Here is a 19,299-nt window from a genome sequence, read left to right as displayed (position 1 = left end):
AATAAAGACGGTGCGAATGGGAGAGAGATTTCTCTTTCACATTTAGCCAGTTTCTGCTCTTCAGAAGAATATTTAAGTACATGGAAGATCAAAGAAACCAAGAACTCATCGCACACAAGCATGTCCGAGACAAGCTTGTAACAATGGAAGTACCGTAGAAGCTGGTGCCTCACAAAAGGGTGGAAAGATGCTTAAATAAACAGGAAAGCAGAACAAAGACATTGTCTTGCCCTCAAAAGAACAATTGACTGACAATCCATTCATGAGCTACCAGTGCATTGATGAGAAATTCTGTCTTAACCAGTTTTTTTGTGTCCTAAACAAGTTTCTAACAATAAGCAATTTGTGAAGGCCAAATTGCTATGTGGCCTTTTGCTTTTCAGCATAAATTCTAGTCAGATTTGCATCTTATTGGCCAGTATAAGAGGCAGACTGACTGACATGTAGTGACCAATCACAAGCTAAATTTCCATCCACATATTTTTATGTGCATTTTGAATACGTTGTGTTTGGTGTCATTTTACCATTACAGGATTATTCTGAAAACGTGGTCCTGTGGACGTTTCTGGAGACCGCAAATTACGTAAACAGAGGTACGTATGGCTGCATTTAATTTTTTTAAGCGAACATTATGGGGTGATATTCCTTTTCTTATGCTTACCTCTGTGTTGAGGGCTTTCCTGCTGCAACCTTTTGTCTAGTTAGCTCGTCTTGTACGTCGATGGCTTTGATACGCAGAGAGGAGTTGACAACGATCACCGGGTTCGAGTGCGGGGAAGAGCGGTTCCAGAAATCAGGTAAGACAAAAACAGAATAAAAAAAATAAAACAAACAAGTGAATTACAGGGTGAGAATGTGGTAAAATCCAAAAACATGGTGAAAATCAGACAAGGGCTTTTTTTTTTTTCTGGACGGCTTTTCTAAATAATTGGTTGGGTTTAGGAAAGTAAGTGGGTGGCCAGGTCAATCGATAAAAATGGTTTGGTTAAGGGAAGGAGGAGGGTGGGTCAGTCAATTGGCCAGTCCGCCAGTCCGCCATTCTGTCAGTCAGACAGATGGTCGGTCGACAGCGGCCTCTGGTGGGTTTACAAGAGAACAGCACGGGTGCAAACAGCACTCGCCAGAGAAATTTAAAATGCAAAAAAAAAAACACACACAGCAGCCTCTTGCAGATTGGAAAAACAAAAACTGCACAAATACATACCTCCTGGGACTTATTTTGCGGTCTCCAGAAACATCCACAGGACTACGTTTTCAGAATGAGCCTGGGTTACATTTTACATGTCTCTGTGTGATTGGTAAATAGTCTCAATTTCGCTGTAGTCACCTGTATAATGATAATTATTGTTTGAGTTTGGGAAAAGTCTGTGCTACAGAAGTGTGAAATTGTCTGCCAATTATGAACTTTTTAGCCCAGTTCGTGATTATTGTTTAGGTTAACATATGACCAGACAGAGGTCTTAGTGAAGCTTTTAGTATCTTTAATTTATGGTTCTTTGTTCTGAGATGAGTATTAAAGGGAAAGGTGCAAAAATGTCATAGGGATCTTATAGCCAGGACAGCCTGTTGCAGCATGTTAGTCTCTGAGATTGATATGCTGCAACATACTTCTCTGGTCAGGTATGCATTTCTAACTCTTTGATTATCTGTGAGTAATGGATGTTGTATATTTACAATTGGCTTTCTGGTTGTTTTATGCAATTGGTATAATACAATTTTACCTGACAAATTAAATTGGGTGCACACATTTGTTGACGTTGGTGTTTTACGGCCAGTGTGGATCAAACTAGAGGATCTCAAATAAAGAATCAGGAAGCACTTTTTTTGTAGGTCTTTAGCTTTCTGACCGCTTTTAATCTGGTAAGTTGAATGGTAAAAAACTGAGTACATTTTCTATCACAGAGCAAGCAGTAGGCGGCTGACTTAAAATGTACCAGTCGCCTTCAAACCTCAGACTAAAAATCAATCTGGCAAGCCCAAATGGGGAAGGCATGCGAAATTGGTCACGCATGGACTCAGAACCACAATTAGAACCTAATGAAAGAATAACTGAAATTAAAGTTTTTAAAATTATCAAATATCCAAATTTATTAACTTGTGATGAATGTGAAACATTACTAATTAAGACTGGTTTATACTTTTGTATCGAATAATTGGCGTGACCCGCGGTGCATACCTTGCGCGTTGCTTTGCATTTACACTTCTGCTGCTGCTTGTGTTCCTCTGCAATAACACTTCTGAAACGCTAGGTGGCAATGAGGTGTTTCTGTTCCTCAGTGTCGAGTTTCTTTGCTGGTGTTGTTTTTTCTGAATGTTACCTTAATGTACAAAATGGCTCAAACTCGCTCATTTTGTGGCAGCAACTGGCAGATATGCAACAACTTTTATCATAAGGTAAACACAAAACAAAACTTTTCATCCGTAGCTCCTTCATGGGATTCAGCACTTGTAACCACTCACTCCAACTGAGTCGTGCTGCTCTCAGTCCGACCCACACTCGTCAGTGCTACCAAGCTGACCAATCACAGAGCCTGCGCTACGCATCGTTGCGATGTGTAGTTAATTTTTTTGAGAGGTACACATCAGCAATGGCGAAGGCCACAGAGAGGGCTATGCGTCCACGCGTAGGCTGAGCCGTAGCATATACCTGCGATAGATGCAGAAGTTTAAATTAGCCTTTAGAAACACATTCTCAATCTATAGCCCCATTTAAACGGGGCATCAGCTTTAAAGCTTCCCATTCACTTTGAGGTGTTGCCAAACTGCATTGTGGATTTTTTGGCGCCACTTCAGAAGTGTTGCTTGATGCAGAAGTTGGGACTTGCTCACCTTTTCAAGTGCTGACGGAAGCATCAGCCGATCAGATCGCTGTATGCAAATATACCATCTCAGACATTGGCCTATTGCTGACTAATTTCATTGGCTGACACTGCTATGACAATCGCGTCAGCTCCAACTTCAGACACGCCCTCTGTCAAGCATTGAGGCTGAAGCCCCGTGTGAATGGGGCATAATGATAACTTGAGAATTGGAGTCAGATTAAATTCGTAGCTAAAAACATCTATAAATAAATTGTAATAAATTACAGAATTCTTGTCAGAATTGCTAGGAAAGGCTTACACGCATTTAACCTTCGACCATGCTGTTAGTTTCGTCATTGGGCTAATAGATGGACTTTTACAGAACTGCCAAAATGCGCATAAATTAAAATGTGCATGAAAAAAATGTGTTCATAACTGATAAAGTTTTTATGCGATAAGAAATCATGTGCATAAACTACAATGGAAACACGTTTACTAAACAAATTTTAGTATGCGCATTAAAAAAGGTCATGATTTTGTTATAAGAGATCATGTGATGATAAAAATGTGTGTAAATGAACAAACCAGCAGGCTGAGCACATTATAAAACAATTGAGATGTTGTTTTGGTCGTCCTAAAATGCCTTAACCATTTTAGTATTAGTGTTATATATTATTATTGACCTTCAGAACTGTCGAGAGTGTCTGTGCTCCACGTTTCACATGATTCCTTGCGTGTCGGCATACTGTCTTCTGAAGCGCAAGCAATTTATTAAATAAGGAAAATATTCACGCAGCTTCTCCTACCTCAATGAATTTCATTTTTACTTATGATAATCAGGAAGTGATGATTTTGTTGTCTTTGACTCGTTGGGTGGAAACGTTACTTTATTTAAACTTCTTTTATAGAATATTCTTGGTTTGCGCATAAAATTAAATTGTATCGTTGGATGGAAACATAGTTAATGTCAACTTCACAATGTAACATTTAAGGTGGGAGAACACAGGGTAATTTGTTCAATGCAATCTCACAGCAATGTGTAACTTTTTTATTTAGGGGCTATATTGTGCTAATTTGATACTTTTACGGTTAGGAATGAGGTGTATGGGCCACGTTTCCGACAATATGTAAAATATGTTTCCTTGTAAGATTTCCTTGTGAATTTGTATGGCATTCTCTTTTCACATTTAGAGAAATTGTGGTAACTGTTGATGCTTGTGTGGTCACAATATGAATGGCTCACAAGCTCATGATTATTGCTTAACATTTCAAACAATTGGAGAGCCGTCGCCTTGAATTTGTGAGGTGTGTGCACGGTCTGTTGATTTATCTGAAGTTGACCAATCAGAAGATTAAGCTCACTGAACAGTGAGCTCTGTATGATTTGTCTTTGACATGGTCATCACATATGATAGTTTACCGCCAACTAGACTTGGTGTCCTGGTTTCCCAGTGCTGAAAAGGACACTGTATTTGTAGCAAGCATTCATGGCTCATATCATGTTCAATTGGATGTATGTGAAAGAGGAGAGAGAGAAAGGCTCTGAAAGCAATAAAAGCAATGTCTTCCTCTGTTCATGTTTTTGTCTCAGAATTTCATGCGATTGCTTCAGAATTTACTATGTCTTAAACTCACATCATCTATGTGCACGTGGATTGCATATGCTTGGACTTGTTTAGAATTCTCATTGTGTATGTTTGCCTTTAGGCATGGGTATATTTATTTTAAATCAGAAAACAAGAATAAATGCATCATAAACCAGGTTTCCATCCTAACATGAAAGCAAATCTTTTAACACTTGAAATCCCAGAATTATTTAATAGAATTACTGATTATTCTCATCATTCTTGATCGTTCTGACGTCATAATATCATGTTACATCCAAAGCTTTAGATATAAAAATTTAGCTTTGAATGTCTGTCAACATATTTAATTGTCATCACAAGGGCCATATGGAATCTGTGGAATTTTTTTGCTGTTTCTGCACAGAATTTTGTTAAAAATCTGCAGATTTATGCGGAATGATTTGAGGAGAATCATAACTAAAACCTTAATACATGAAATAAAAAAGTAATTAATTTTTTACTTGTATTTAATGTTTAATGCAAATCCAATTAGATCCACTTTATTTGGTAAAAAAGCAAGTCTCTCATATATCTACTAAAAGACAGGAAATATGACTTTACAAACTATATTGTAAATAATTCATATATATATATATATATATATATATATATATATATATATATATATATATATATATATATATATATTTATATATATTTTTTTTCAGTATTTAGTCAATAATATTACTGAAATTAATATAAAAACTGAAAAAATATATATTTGCACACATTTACATAAGTAAATAAACAGAATCAATGATGGGCTAAAAATCTGCGGAATTCTGCATGCGCAGATTTCGTGTGGGCCTCGTCATCACTGTATTGATGATACAGGCTACAAATGAATAGTTAGACAACCCTCGGATGTACAGTTCTAATTTTCACTTTCACAAGAATGGTATTTAGAACATTTTACATTCAAAAGTGGAATGATTAAAATTTTAAAAAAGCATTAAGGTCATCTCACTTAGGTGTAATTTGCTTTCAAACTATTTTTATAGTTTTAGTGATCTTCATGTTTACAATTGTGCTCCCTTCACAGTGCACTTTGAAAACATTGATGTTATTTTGAATACAGCCTCAAGTGAAAGCTATAGTTGACCTATTATTTAAAAGCGGAATTTATGTCATGTCTCCAAAGCTTGTGAAAACAAAAAGCATACATTAATTCTTTTAATTTATAGTCGGTTATTTGTTAAGTACATGTACTGTTTATGACATGGGGCTGCTGGGTAGAACTTTCTGCTGTGGTTTGCATGTGTCAAACTGTGAAAGTAGAATTAAAAAATAATAAATAAACAATATCCTACTTAATAATAATAATAATATTAATAATATTACTTTTAAATGCTGCTTTAGTGGCAGATGTTAGAGGCCATGGTCTTTAGCCTCCTTGTTAGAACAACCGACTTGCATGTTGAAGAGTCGCCGGTTCAATCCTAGCTCGGAGAAGGTTGGATGGTGTATGACCGGCAGGGTTACATTGGTGCCGTGACCTATATGGGAGTGAGGTTTAGGGGGGTTAATGTAACAGAAAACCTCACTCCTCTGAACACAAAAGGATGCTCTAGCGACAGCAGTAGAGGCCATGGTCTTTAGCCTCCTTGTTAGAGCAATTGACTCCAATGCGAAGAGTTACTGGTTCAATCCCAGCTCAGAGCAGGTTGGGTGGTGTAGGACTGGTAGGGGTTTTATTGGTGCCATGACCAGTATAGGAGTGAGGTTTAGGGGTGTGAGTGTAACAGAGGCCTGCTAGTGAAGTGCTGTGCAGGTAAACCTCACTCCTCTAGACCTGAAATGATGCTCTAGTGACAGACGGTAGAGGCTATGGTCTTTAGCCTTCTTGAATTTAAATTTATTTTATTTAACATGGACAATGCTCATTAATAAACAGTAAAACTGTAAATAAGCCAGAGTTAGCCACAAGGGCTAATTTTCATTTTCATATGTTGCCCCCCTGCGAGATTTTAAAAGGCAACCTAAAATCTAAAAATACATTATCACACACGCAAAAACAGTAAAGTTACATGTGACAAAGAGATAAGACATGTAATAAGAACTTCTTAGCATGTTAGACAAAATAATTACACATGATTACAAACTTGATTTATTTTTAGCCATTTCTTCAACTTGTATTAAAAAGTTGAATAATTTGTAACACCCCTTAAATCAATAGGAAGTGTGTTCCAAAAATAACTGGCTCTAACTGAAAAGACTGATCATGCAAAAGTTGTATGTCTAAACTGCACAGCACAGTCTCTCCTGGTAACAGATCATGTTGCTTGACCATTATTGTTCATTATTGTTGTCACAAACTCACAAAATGGAGGTGGATCATATCCATTTAAAATGTAAAAAATCATACAAGCATCACCCAAATATTTCATACTGTATTATCAAAGCTCAATAAAAATTGTTTTTGTATTATATTACAATGATGATACCTAATAGACTTTAGATCAAATACTTTAAGTGCCTGTTTATAAAGTGATTTAACTGATTTTAAAACTGTTTCACTAGCGTGTGACCAACAAGTAAATATGCAATATGAGAAAAAATCATGGATTGCATAAAAAGTTTTGCTGCTTCATTTGTCAAGTAAGGTTGTATATGCCTGAAGTTGGCCAGGTTAAATTTAACAATTTTAGTGACCTTCTGGCTTGCTTTTGAAAAGTCAATTGTGAATCTAAAATTAGACCTAAATAATAAAAATCAAAGATATCCCTCAGCTTTTCTTCTTTAACAAATGCATCAGGATGATGGTTAACTGTCAAAGATTGTCAGAAAAATATACAAACTGTTTTACTTGTTTTCAAATTAAGATATGACTCACATAACCAATCAGATCCATGAACTAGTGCCTCGGTTAAATAATTTGCTGCCAGTTGTTTGTTTTTCTTGAGCACATATAGAACTGTGTCTTCAGCATACAATTAATATTGAGTATTAATGAATATTATTAATGAATGAATATATTAATGAATATTAATAGTAGGGCAGACTTGTGGGAGGTCATTTATATATAGACTAAACAGGATAGGGCCCAAAATGGATCCTTGAGGAACTCCACAACTACTGATTCTGTATACTGATTGACTATTACCAAGGTTAACTTATTTGTTAGATATGAAGTCATCCACATAATCGCCTCTGATGAAAAGTTAAAAGAATGAGCTTGGAAAGGAGTACCTCGTGATTTACCGTGTCAAATGCCCTTTTTAAATCTAAAAAAAACTGCTCCTATTACTCTAAGTCTATCAAGTTTAGATATCATATTCTCTATAAGATAACAATTATCAGATTTGGTTGAGTGATTAGATCTAAATCCAAACTGCATTGGATATTAAGGGGTTATGTCCTGCATTATAGTAAGCAATCAATTGCTGTGCTACCCATTTTTATGCTACTTTGCCAACTGTATGCAATATACTAATTATAATAATATTATAATTAATAAAGCTTTAAAAATCGGTGTCACTATGGGTAATTTCCAAGCATCTGGGTATATATCTTGTGTAATTGAAAGATGTATTAGACTGGTGATAGGGCCAGCTAGTATATCCTTGTATGTTTTTAATAGCACATAATCTTTTGTTAGAGCTACCGGCTTCCATGTCAAGAGTCACCGGTTCAATGCCAGCTCGAAGTGGGTTGGGTGGTGTAGACTGGCGGTGGTTACACAAGTTTGAAAAAAAAATAAGGTTATTTTATTATGAATTTGGCTTTTATGCCACTCATTTCTCATATTATACTCTAAAATATGCATTAGGAAATGGTGATGAAACATAGCCATTGAAAGTTCAATTAAGAGCCAAAATGTTATGACTAGTCTTTGGTGAAGACATTATTGTTGATCATTTCCAAACAAGGCCATATATTGAGGTCTGGGATGATTAAACTGTGTGCAAACAATCAGTTCTTGTAATCAGCATTTCAGATGCATGGGAAATGGGCAGGAATAAAGATCCGAGTGACTTGCCAAGCCAAATTATCACTGCATTATTTCTCTGAAAAAGATAGGATTTGGCCCAGGTGATAAGTTTTATATTCTTTGATCAATTGGATGGTTATGTGTGAATGTGCCACACATTTTTTTTTTTTTTTTTTGCCAGTATCAGATGTTGTTTTGACATCAAGGTATTTTACATGCATTGTAGGGATACAAAATCCAACTTCAGATCATTGAAGCTTGTCTTATTTTGTAACACTTCTGTAAAGGTAATGATTCGCACCATTTTCTACTGACTTATTGCCTGTCTATTATTAGCAAATTAACGATGTATTATCACTGAAGTCAATAAAGTAATACAGTATGATCTTATAATACATCCCAAATCCTACCCAAGACCTAAACGGAACCATTGTGGAGGATAGTAGCAACTGTGTGCAAGTCCAATATGAACTAAAGATAGCTGATGTTGTGCTGCATCTTCTTTTGTTTTAAAGTAACTGTGTAGTTACAAATACAGTGAAAATCTGTTTGCTTATTATACATACATGAACACATTAGTACATTGAATGACTTTATGCTTTTGTGAGCTAAACTACGTTTTTGTGAACTAGGCATTGTATCAGTTGATATAATATGTTTTTTTTTCTGTAAATTTAAACAGTCCTATAAAACCCGTATTTTAACAGAAAATTCCTGGCAACCACTGCTGGTATTTTTCAGTAAATTTTAACTGATTTTTTTTAGCAGTGTAAATAAATTAAAGCTAAATTATAAATGTTGTGTTGATTGAACTAAACAACATTACCTTACCTTTATATAACTAACTTAAGTTCACTCAAATAAATATTCTTTCTTTAAGGTAACTTAACTCGGTTACGTGGAACCTGTTGACATAAAAAAGATAATTAAAGCCAACATATCATTTTTTTTTTTGAGTGTACTGCTTTACTAACTATTTATGAGCAGCTGTTTAGTAAGTAAGTATGTAAGTAATGTGTATGTATATAGTGCATTTTTCTGTGTATGGCCATACACCCAAAGCACTTCACAGTCATTGGGGTTCTCAGGATAGCGGGAGGTGGATCAGCCAGAAAACATGACTGAAAAGCTAACTGTGGGCTCTTCTTGAAAATTAGACTTAGTAATTTTTCATTGATTTGTTTTCTTTTCGGCTTAGTCCCTTTATTATATATATCTGGGGTTGCCACAGCAGAATGAACTACCAACTTATCCAGCATACATTTTACGCAGCGGATGCCCTTCCAGCTGCAACCCATCTCTGGGAAACATCCATACACACCCATTCACACTCCTACACTTCGGACAATAAAGCTTTCTCAATTCACCTGTACCACATGTCTTTGGACTGTGGGGGAAACCAGAGGACCCAGAGGAAACCCACACGAACGTAGGGAGAACATGCAAACTCCACACAGAAACGCCAACTGACCCAGCCAAGGCTCAAACCAGCAAGCTTCTTGCTATGAGGCGAGAGCACTTCCTACTGCGCCACTGTGCCGCCCTGAGTAAGTGATTTCATTTTTTTTCACTTGGCACAGAATAGTGAAATGAACTGAATAGTGATTGTTCATACAGTTTATGTTTGGAGCTACATGTTTTTTGTTTTTTTTCCATGACTGACCTATGACAAAATAATGAAAGACTCTTTGAAAAATGTGATGCTCTTTGTTTGTGCTATCACAATTTGATGTCATGTTCCAGGAAAAAAAAACTGGCTTTAGTGCTTCAATTAGTATTTTAGTGAGCTATTTTTGACATGTTAATGATGTTAATTTGACATCAAGGTGCCCTCTGGGTATCTGGGCCATTCATCACATGTCACTCCACTGCTCATCCGTTTGCACTTGCTGCCAGTTGCTGCTCGCATCAAATCAAAGCTCTGATGTTTGTGTAACCTATTCTTTTTTTTTCCGTGTTGCAGAACAGCCTGCATTAATTTGGCGCTTCCCCTTTAAGAGGGTGCGGTAAGCGCGTGCACTGGAAGAGTGCACAGATATAGCTGATTGCGTGACTGATGAGAGATTACGCTCCGCCTGTGTGGATTTTTCTTTACTTTGATAGAGATTTCGTATTTCTGTGTGAAGGATTTTCTTTTTATATGTGCTTAATTGTCATATGCATAATTTGAGTGCGAGTTGCTGAAGTTGAAGTGGGTACTTCTCTGGTTTCTGTGTTTGATTCAGAGCATTCTGGTGAGTCGATCCTGCTTGAATATGATTATGTTATGTAGTATTTTTCCATTATCTGAAAAAAAATACCAGTCAGAATGTGATTTTATTTAACGAATTGCAGATAAACTATTGAGTAACTGATGTGGGTTAGCCAAAGAGAAGCTAAGCACAGCTGATGATGCTAGCTTTGCTAACCATGGTGACCATGCGGTGTTCGTTGCTTTAAGAATTGTATATAAATATATACATATATATTTTTTTCAACATGTTTAGTAGAAATTGTAGCAAATGGTATGCAAGTGATTCATGTTTATTTGATCAATGTATTTTATTTAACTGTTTTTATCACTGTGTCATATGTGTGAGGAAAAAAAGAGTTTAAAGCATATTTTTATTCCAAACTTTTTGAGATGTATATAAAAGCACCAAATGTGCATACAGAGTGTACAAAATTCATGATATGGTTTGTTAGAAATGGTTTAAACGTTTTGATGATGTTGATGTCATTAATTTGAAGTGTACAATTTAGGGATGGGAAGATTAACCGATATGTATCGATACGCGGTCATGCGCGTGCACGATGCGAGTGCATCGGGTGAGCAGCAGAGGATGAATGAAATTTTGGAAGCAAATCGAGATGCATCGGTTTTTGCGAGATGCATCGGTTTTTCCAAGATACAGCTTATATTTTTAATATAGAATGTATTTTTTATTTATTAACAAGTGTTGTCAACCTGTTTTTGGCGCATAATTTAATCGACCTACATAAAGTAAGCCTTAGCAACGAATTTGCGGATGTGTACACTTACACTACAACTCAGTGTATCAGGTGTGCGGATGAACCTAGTGGTGCGCCCTCAGAAAGCACGAGAAGCAAAACAAACATTTTATTCCCCACTGAGTTTTAAATCTAAAGTATGCAACATTATGGATTTAAGGATGGACGACATGACAGGACAGATGCATTTTGCAAAATGTGCCGCGCATCTGTAAAATACGCGGGCAGTACGACTAATCTGAAATCTCACTTGAAGCGGCGCCACGGTGTTGTTGTGAAAGCATCTTCCAGTGTTCCTGCATCCTCGGCTTTCGCACTGCTTCTTCAACTGTAGCTACCAGCTCCAAAAGTGGTGAGAAAAGCATTGCAAGTTTTTTTTCCATGCGCAACAGTTTTGTGCGCTCTACGCCAGTAATGAATGCCATTGCATTGTTCATCTGCAAAGATATTCAGCCTAGTGTCACGGAGAACGAAGGTTTTAAACACCTCCTCCTGTTAATTTTTATTTAATTATAATAATAATAATAATAATATTAATAATAATAATGATAAAAATAATGGGTGTCACGGTGGCAAAGTGGGTAGTTTGACCACCTCACAGCAAGAAGATTGCTGGTTTGTTATATTTTTATTAGCCTGTTGTTTACAGTGACAGTGATGTTTCAAAGCAACATAACACTGCTAGTTCAAGACCTTAAGTTTTGAATATTCAGTGGCAAAATATATCTTTGTAAAACTTGTTTTCATAGTTGAAAAGTTAAATCACAATTCTTGTTGTGCAATGGTAAACCTTGATGTTGAAAGAGTGCATATATATATATTTTTAATATATATTGCACTTATACATTCTGTTTATCTTGAAAATACTTGAATAATATGTGCTATATGTTCTAAAATGGCCCTCTACTGTAAACTGACACTCTGGCTCTGAGAGAAAAGCCAGTTTGTAAAAAAGTCTTGGTTTTGCTTGGTTAATAAATAATCAAACTCATTCAATGGCACAGCATCCTCTTTTACATAATCTCATAAACTTGATCTAATTAGTTAGTGCTGAATTATCGCATTGTATCGTGATATGGGTGTGAATCGTATCGTGTTGCATCGCAATATGTCACAAATGTATCGCTAATATATCGCATCGTATTCTTTGTATCGAGATGCGTATCGGATCGGCATTATAGCTTAGATGTCCAACCCTAGTACAATTGTTGAAGACTGGTTTATTCCCCCCGGCTAAATCGTGGATGATGCAAATGGGACTTTAGATTTCGAGTGATCTTGCCACGGATTGGTTCTTTCAGGCAGACATCTTACTAGCTGCATCAACTCTTCAAATCTTCATCTCATCCCGTCTTTCAACTCTTCATGTCTTCTCCTCATCCACCTTTGCTAACTTGAATGCCATTCCTAGGGGAGCGGTAGGACTGAGACATTGCATTTACACACATCCCAAGGAACTGTTTTTATTCCAAAGAATTTTGCTAAATTGTGGACTTTTTTTTTTCATCTGTTCCAATTTCCAAGTGAGAAAATTATTGGGTTATGTTTATGGTACATTGTTGTTTACATTATTTGTTTATGTACTAAGAGGGAAAAAAAAACATTCAATAAGTGTGGAACAAAAATACATTTTCCTTGCATATATAATACTGTATTCTTTTTTTATTCTACAAATTTTCATTTTTTTAATCTGATATAAAAAAAAGGGGAAGAAAATTAAGTTTTTTATTTAACGTCTTTGTAGTCAGCACACATAGAGAGAAATAAAAATCAAGCTCCCCTTCATGAACCTAGACAACTAGTACTAGAATATACAGCCCTGTCATAAACATTAAAACAGGAGTTACATTTGCCTACAAAGCGACTTCTGGCTTTGCTCCTTCTTATCTGCTCTCACTTCTGCAGATGTATGTGCCCTCCAGAAACTTGCGTTCTGTGAATGAACGTCGCCTCGTGGTTCCATCCCAAAGAGGGAAGAAATCACTTTCCCGAACGCTCGCGTTCAATCTGCCCAGTTGGTGGAATGAACTCCCTAACTGCATCAGAAGGGCAGAGTCACTCGCTTTTTTTAAGAAACGACTAAAAACTCAACTATTTAGTCTCCACTACACTTCCTAATCTGCAATTGCCTCTCTGGATATACCACTAACTGTACTCAAAAAAAAAAAAAAAAAAAAAAAAAAAATTACTAATGCTTTCCTTGTTAGACTTTACAGACCTGAAACTTGCCTATAGCACTTATTCATTGTTGCTCTTATAGTTGTGTAAATTGCTAACTTGTCCTCATTTGTAAGTTGCTTTGGATAAAGGCGTCTGCTAAATGACTAAATGTAAATGTCATCTGTATGTAAATTTGACACAAGCTACCAACCTAAATGTTATAGCACACCAGGTACATGTACACACCAAATGCGTTCCCTAGGGGAAGTAACCTATTTCAACAGGATACCATCCCCTGCCTTACTGCGCATATTGTTCAAGACTGATTTGAAGAACATGGTCATTATGTTCACTGTGCTGTGTTGTCTATGGCTCAGTGGATGAGCACTGTTTTGGCAGCATTCAGAGGACCAGCAGCACATTTGGCAGGTGTTTTGCATGCCAGTGGAAAAATTTCATGAGGACATTTTCTTGTAATTCCAGAGTCGTAAGTCACGCTACATGTTTTCATTCATATTTTTTATCACTGAAGTTGTGAAGTTGATGAGCTACACATCAGGGTGACTGCTTAGCTAAATTAAATTAGTAATAAATTATAAATATTTGGGTGATGTTGGACAATAAACTTAAGTGGGATGTATGGACAGACTGTGTAAGGAAAATGCTTCAATAGAGAATGTCCTTAAAGAAATTACTGTCTTTTAATGTTGACGAGACTTTGTTGATCATGTTTTATAGTGGTTTTATTGAAAATATTGCAACATTGTGTGTAATCTGTTATTAATGCAATGCTTCTGAGGCCCAGAAAAGGTCATTGGGTAAGGTAGTATCTTTAAAATGTGCATTTTTTTTTTCTTTTTGATGTGTGACATGATTTCAACTGAAACAGGAAGAGAGGGTGGGACAAAAAATAGCACCTCCCTTTAAAAAAGCCAATCACAACTCTGCCAGTGATAATAGTTGAGCCCAATAATACATATCGACTAAAAAGAAAAATGAGAAGCATCTTGAAGGGGATGGGACATGTCAGATACAATGACTGTAAAAAATTTGGACGACGCGACAGCCCCTTTTCCCATTGAACGCCTTGAGGGCAAAACACCTGCTTGACGGGCACAAACTGTCGCAAAAGACTGCTGAAATTGGAGCCTGGAGATGCGCAGAAGGACTGTCTGATGGAGCCAGAGGAGGAGCCGCAAAAATGAGCTGAATCAAGCTTCCAACCAAACGCTTTATGTAAAATCAACAACGCCCCCCAAACTTCTCACTCGACTGCCGGTGTCTGCACTATAACAAACGCTCGCTGATGTAAATAGAAGCACTTACATTTAAAAACACAGAATAATATGCGGTTTAAAAACGGTGTGATGTAAGATGTTAAACTTTAATAAAAGCAATACATGCTGGACTGCAGAAATAAACAATCTTTTATACACTCAAGCCTGAACATAAGCACAAATAACATATTCTCTTATAACAGGGTTGTTGGTATCTGTTATCTTCATAGGGGTAGAAATAACACTTGTAAAATATGAACAATAACAAATAAACAACACATACATTTTAGGAAAGGTTTTTATTTTTAATTAGCAATCAACAGAACCCAAAATAGCCTACACACCATAACGATTTACCAGGCAGGAACAATAGTGCGTTTAAATGATAAATACAGCAAGATTACATAACATCAACAGGATATTTACACATCCCAACCCTGCAATTTGTGCAAAAAAAACTTTGCAGTATTAATACAATGTCCATCTGCTGCAACATCGCTAGTATATTGTTTATTAATTTTCGCTTGAATTGTTTATTTATTTAACTTTTTTGTCTCCGTTTTCATTTGGTTTATTCGATGCCTTCATTATATATGGCAATGGGGAATTTACAATCATTTTAATGTTTAGTTGGAGTTTTTAAATAAAACGCCAACAGTATGTAAATAAATAATGTCTAACATTTACAGCTCTATTAGACTATATAAGATTCTGTTTCAATTATGTTTTATAACAGCAAATTTAGTAGATAACTCAATAACATGCCAAAACTTAAAATGCAGAGACGTCCTGCAAAGCAAGTTCAAATAACCTTACAGGAGATCAACGTGGAGATTATTATTTTAGACACATAAAGAGAATTACTGCTAATGATCACCTGTATTTTCCCCATACTTAAATTAGTTTATTTGTCATTTATTGTGCAGTTTTATTGTCATATTTACCCTATATTGAATTTCTTTATTCTTGTGCACTACAAAATTTATTCAATTTTATTATTATTTAATATTTGTGCAATCAATACAGGTTTATTGTTATTTATTTTGTCATTTATTTTATTATTTACTGTTTGCACTTTTATTCAAAGGTTAAACTCAGTGCTACACTTTGCGTTTGCATATAGCCTGCGTTTGTTGTCATATCAACACAAATGGTTGTAATAACGTTAACAAATGTGAGGGTTTATATAATGAAGATTCAATCACGCCAGCTCCGGGCCGCAGCGCACATAACTTACTAGCGGCTTTCCAGGCTGATTCCAGCTCGCATGCGGCAGCGTCGGCTCGCTCGGCCGCCGCATCTGGCTCGATTGACTTGGGCTGGAATCGGGCAATGAGTCCATAGGCATCCGAAGTAGGTCCAGCAGAGGTAGTCAGTCTGAGGGGTAAGTCTCCGGCAGGCGAGAACTGGCCCGAGTGTATTTTGCTATCTGGGTGGCTAGGCGTACGTGTATCAGCAAACTAATAAAGCCAGAAAAAAGCCCTGACCTTAGCGAATAAACAGTGTTCCACCAGATCATGTATGTCAGAAACTGTAGTTTACTGCTGAACTCATCTTGGCATGGTAAAATAACACAGAAATCGAATAATAACACTTCAGTCTTCTGCCGAAGCTCAGACGCGCTGCTTTGAGAAACTGTCAATCAAAGCTGTCAATCACGATGACACGCCCAGCATTAAATTACTGCTAAAAACAAACTGTTTACAAAAATGAAGATCTGCACCTATTTCAGCACAATAATCAGTGCCTTAATCGACCAGAACCATCTTTCGGGACATTTTATTGCAAGTGTAATTCATTTTTTTTATTTGGGCTCAAGTCTCCTTCATTAACACGGAGGAGGCGGGCTTTATGACTTGTACTGCAGCCAGCCCCCAGGGGGCGATCTAACGGTTGAGACCTTCACTCAAATGCAGGCTTGCAGCACACTTGGTCAGATACTAGAGAATATTTGATTGATGAGAAGATTTGATGAGAAAATGATCCATTGATCCATTAGTCAGATGTGAACAACTGATTTGGATGTTAATAACTTATTGTGTCACTGTTTTAGGGCACTCTATATTTTCAGAAATAAAGATACAAAATGTATATGTATCGAATGTGGTAGATTACCATTCATCCGTCCAACAGAGGGAGCTCTCTCCTGAATATTAACTGGGTACTTCCTCTGTTTGCGTTGTATTGCTAGTTTTACTGCATTTTTTACAGCATTTCAATTTATTCTGACTCCATGTATTCACCTATTCACCTACCTCAGAGTATCACTAGTGCAGTCCCTTTTCAAAAGGTACATGCTCATTCCTAACTGGTCCTTAAAGGTACACTTTATGAAGTTTATTTATAAACTAATTTGGAGAGGATCACGTGCTTATGATTGTTTTCAGCTGCACCTGCATCAGCTCATGATTGATTCGCTAATCTGATTATTCCTAACTCATTATCAATAACCAGAGTTTTCTTATGTCAGTATCTTCGTCTTTAAGAATTCCCCCTACCCACCCCTACTCCCTTTCCTTTCCAGAATGGCAACACGGCGGCCCAGTGATTGGCACTGTTGCCTCACAGCAAGAAGTTCTCTGGTTAAAGTCTTGTGCAGAGTTTGCTCATTCTCCCCGTGCTCCTGTGGGTTTTTCCTGGGTTCTCCGGTTTCCTCCCACAGTCCAAAAACATGCAACCTTAGTAAATTGAACATATCAAAATTGATACCATAGCCAAGCTGTTAGCGAGTACACCTCTCCTCAGCCATGTATATCTGTCATTAGTCAGAATTAATCCGGGGGGAGTTCAATAAGATCTACAAGAGCCTTGCAGATGAGAGGGAGCCCAGGGTTAGAGGATCTCATAGGCTCAGAGCTCTCTCCTTTTAAAAATGTACCATCCCCGTGAGAAATTTTGTGCTTTAATTTCTGAGTGAATAGCTTATAGATATAATTTAGAATAGCAAACTAATACTAAAACCTTTAAAAAAAAAACATTATTTTACTGTAAATTTCACAGGATATTTAAGTAAATAGGTTATGAATAATTGTGCACTGTTGACCACAATTGATTACTGTGGTGATGTGGTCACAACATGAAGCAGGTGCACATTAATTTCTAATTATTCAACAGAATAGAGTCAATTATTCTAATTATGCCATGATTACAACCAAGGCGCAGTTCAGTTGCTGTATTTCAAGATATTTGTCAGATTTTTATCCTGAAACCACTGCTGTCTGTAGGTTCTTATGCATCTCGTTCTTTTCCCATCTCTTTTTTTGTTTTGATGTGATCTTTTACAGTTGTTGGCTGTGACATCATTTAGTGTAGTGATATGGAATTGTAATGCAGTCACAACCTGCCTGAAACTTTTAGCTGTGGATTTATCTGTAAATAATCAGCCATCATTAATCGTAATGAAGTCTTAAACAGCCCTTTAGTATAAATACATATAAAGTTGCTTTGTTTATAGAGTTATGTACAATAGTTGGAATCATTCCCATCAACATTCCCATTTTCTTTGAAGTCTCCTGTATTTTACATTCATCTCATCCTCACATTTTGTTATTTCTCTCATGAAACCCCCATAATTTGTATGGCCCAATCCATTTATGAAAAATCACTTGTTGTCCATGTTTGTCAAGTTGCCAGATCTTAAATGAAGCTCATCACATCACACAATTGATAAAATATTACAATTCTAATCAAAAACTCAAAGCATTTTTATCTCAATCTGGTTACATTCCTAGATGTGGGATTCATGTGGTGGTGAGAATCATACCTGCCAACATTTGGTTCATAAAATCCGGATCCGGGAGATTAGAGATTGGAAGTAAAATTCTGAGTTTTCCAGGAGAAAGAACAATACAGGGGATGGGTCTGAAATACAGGAGACTCCCGGAAAAAAACAGGAGTATTGGCAGGTATGGTAATAACAGCATCAGTCATAGTAATCTGGGGGTTGGGTATATATTTTTAATTTTATGCATAACTATATTTTTGTAGTTTTGCAAAACAAAAACAAAAAACAAAAAAAAAAAGGTAGATTTCTAGTAACTCAAATTAGTATATACACTTTGTTCTGATGTTTTTAAAAATATTTTTAAATCTTGTATATTGTAAATCTTATAAATATAAATATTGTATATCTTGTAAATCTTGTACTCTTATAGGTGTAGTGAATTAGCTCAATGTGAATTGAAGATCAATTTGAACAGGGCTTCTAAAAAATATACTTTTTAAACCTGAACAAACTAATCGTCCAGCAATCGTTCGAATGGACAGTTGACTTAAACAATGGCTATTGCTATCAAAAATAAACCCATTTATGTTTAAGCAAAAAATCAAAAGTTTAAGACATTAGATTCATAAACATGCACATGAACCTTTCTTTGTACAAAATGAAAGTAACATGATCTTATGATCTAACAGACACCTAACACAAACACACATTCATACAGGTTGTAGAAAATAGCAAAGGAAGAAAAATAAAAGATTGTAATGATGTAAGCCACAGATTTTGTAAGACCAAA

General features: G+C 36.3%; 1 protein-coding gene and 1 long non-coding RNA gene across 2 annotated transcripts in view; one reads left to right on the top strand and one right to left on the bottom strand.

Annotated features, from left to right (window-relative positions):
• The window catches only part of LOC141376324 (uncharacterized), a 356,966-nt gene that overhangs the window by 110,622 nt on the left and 227,045 nt on the right, over positions 1-19,299 (bottom strand). The window lies entirely within an intron of this gene.
• Positions 10,389-19,299, top strand: part of LOC108191548 (uncharacterized) — a 187,239-nt gene continuing 178,328 nt past the window's right edge. The window contains exon 1 of the mRNA XM_073914491.1: positions 10,389-10,591. The gene's annotated coding sequence lies outside the window, so the exon portion shown is untranslated. The remainder of the gene's footprint in view (positions 10,592-19,299) is intronic.

This window comes from Danio rerio, chromosome 10 (assembly GCF_049306965.1).
Source record: "Danio rerio strain Tuebingen ecotype United States chromosome 10, GRCz12tu, whole genome shotgun sequence".
Lineage (NCBI taxonomy): Eukaryota > Metazoa > Chordata > Actinopteri > Cypriniformes > Danionidae > Danio > Danio rerio.
The sequence above is the reverse complement of the archived record's forward strand: the minus strand, read 5'-3'. Positions and strand labels throughout refer to the sequence as shown.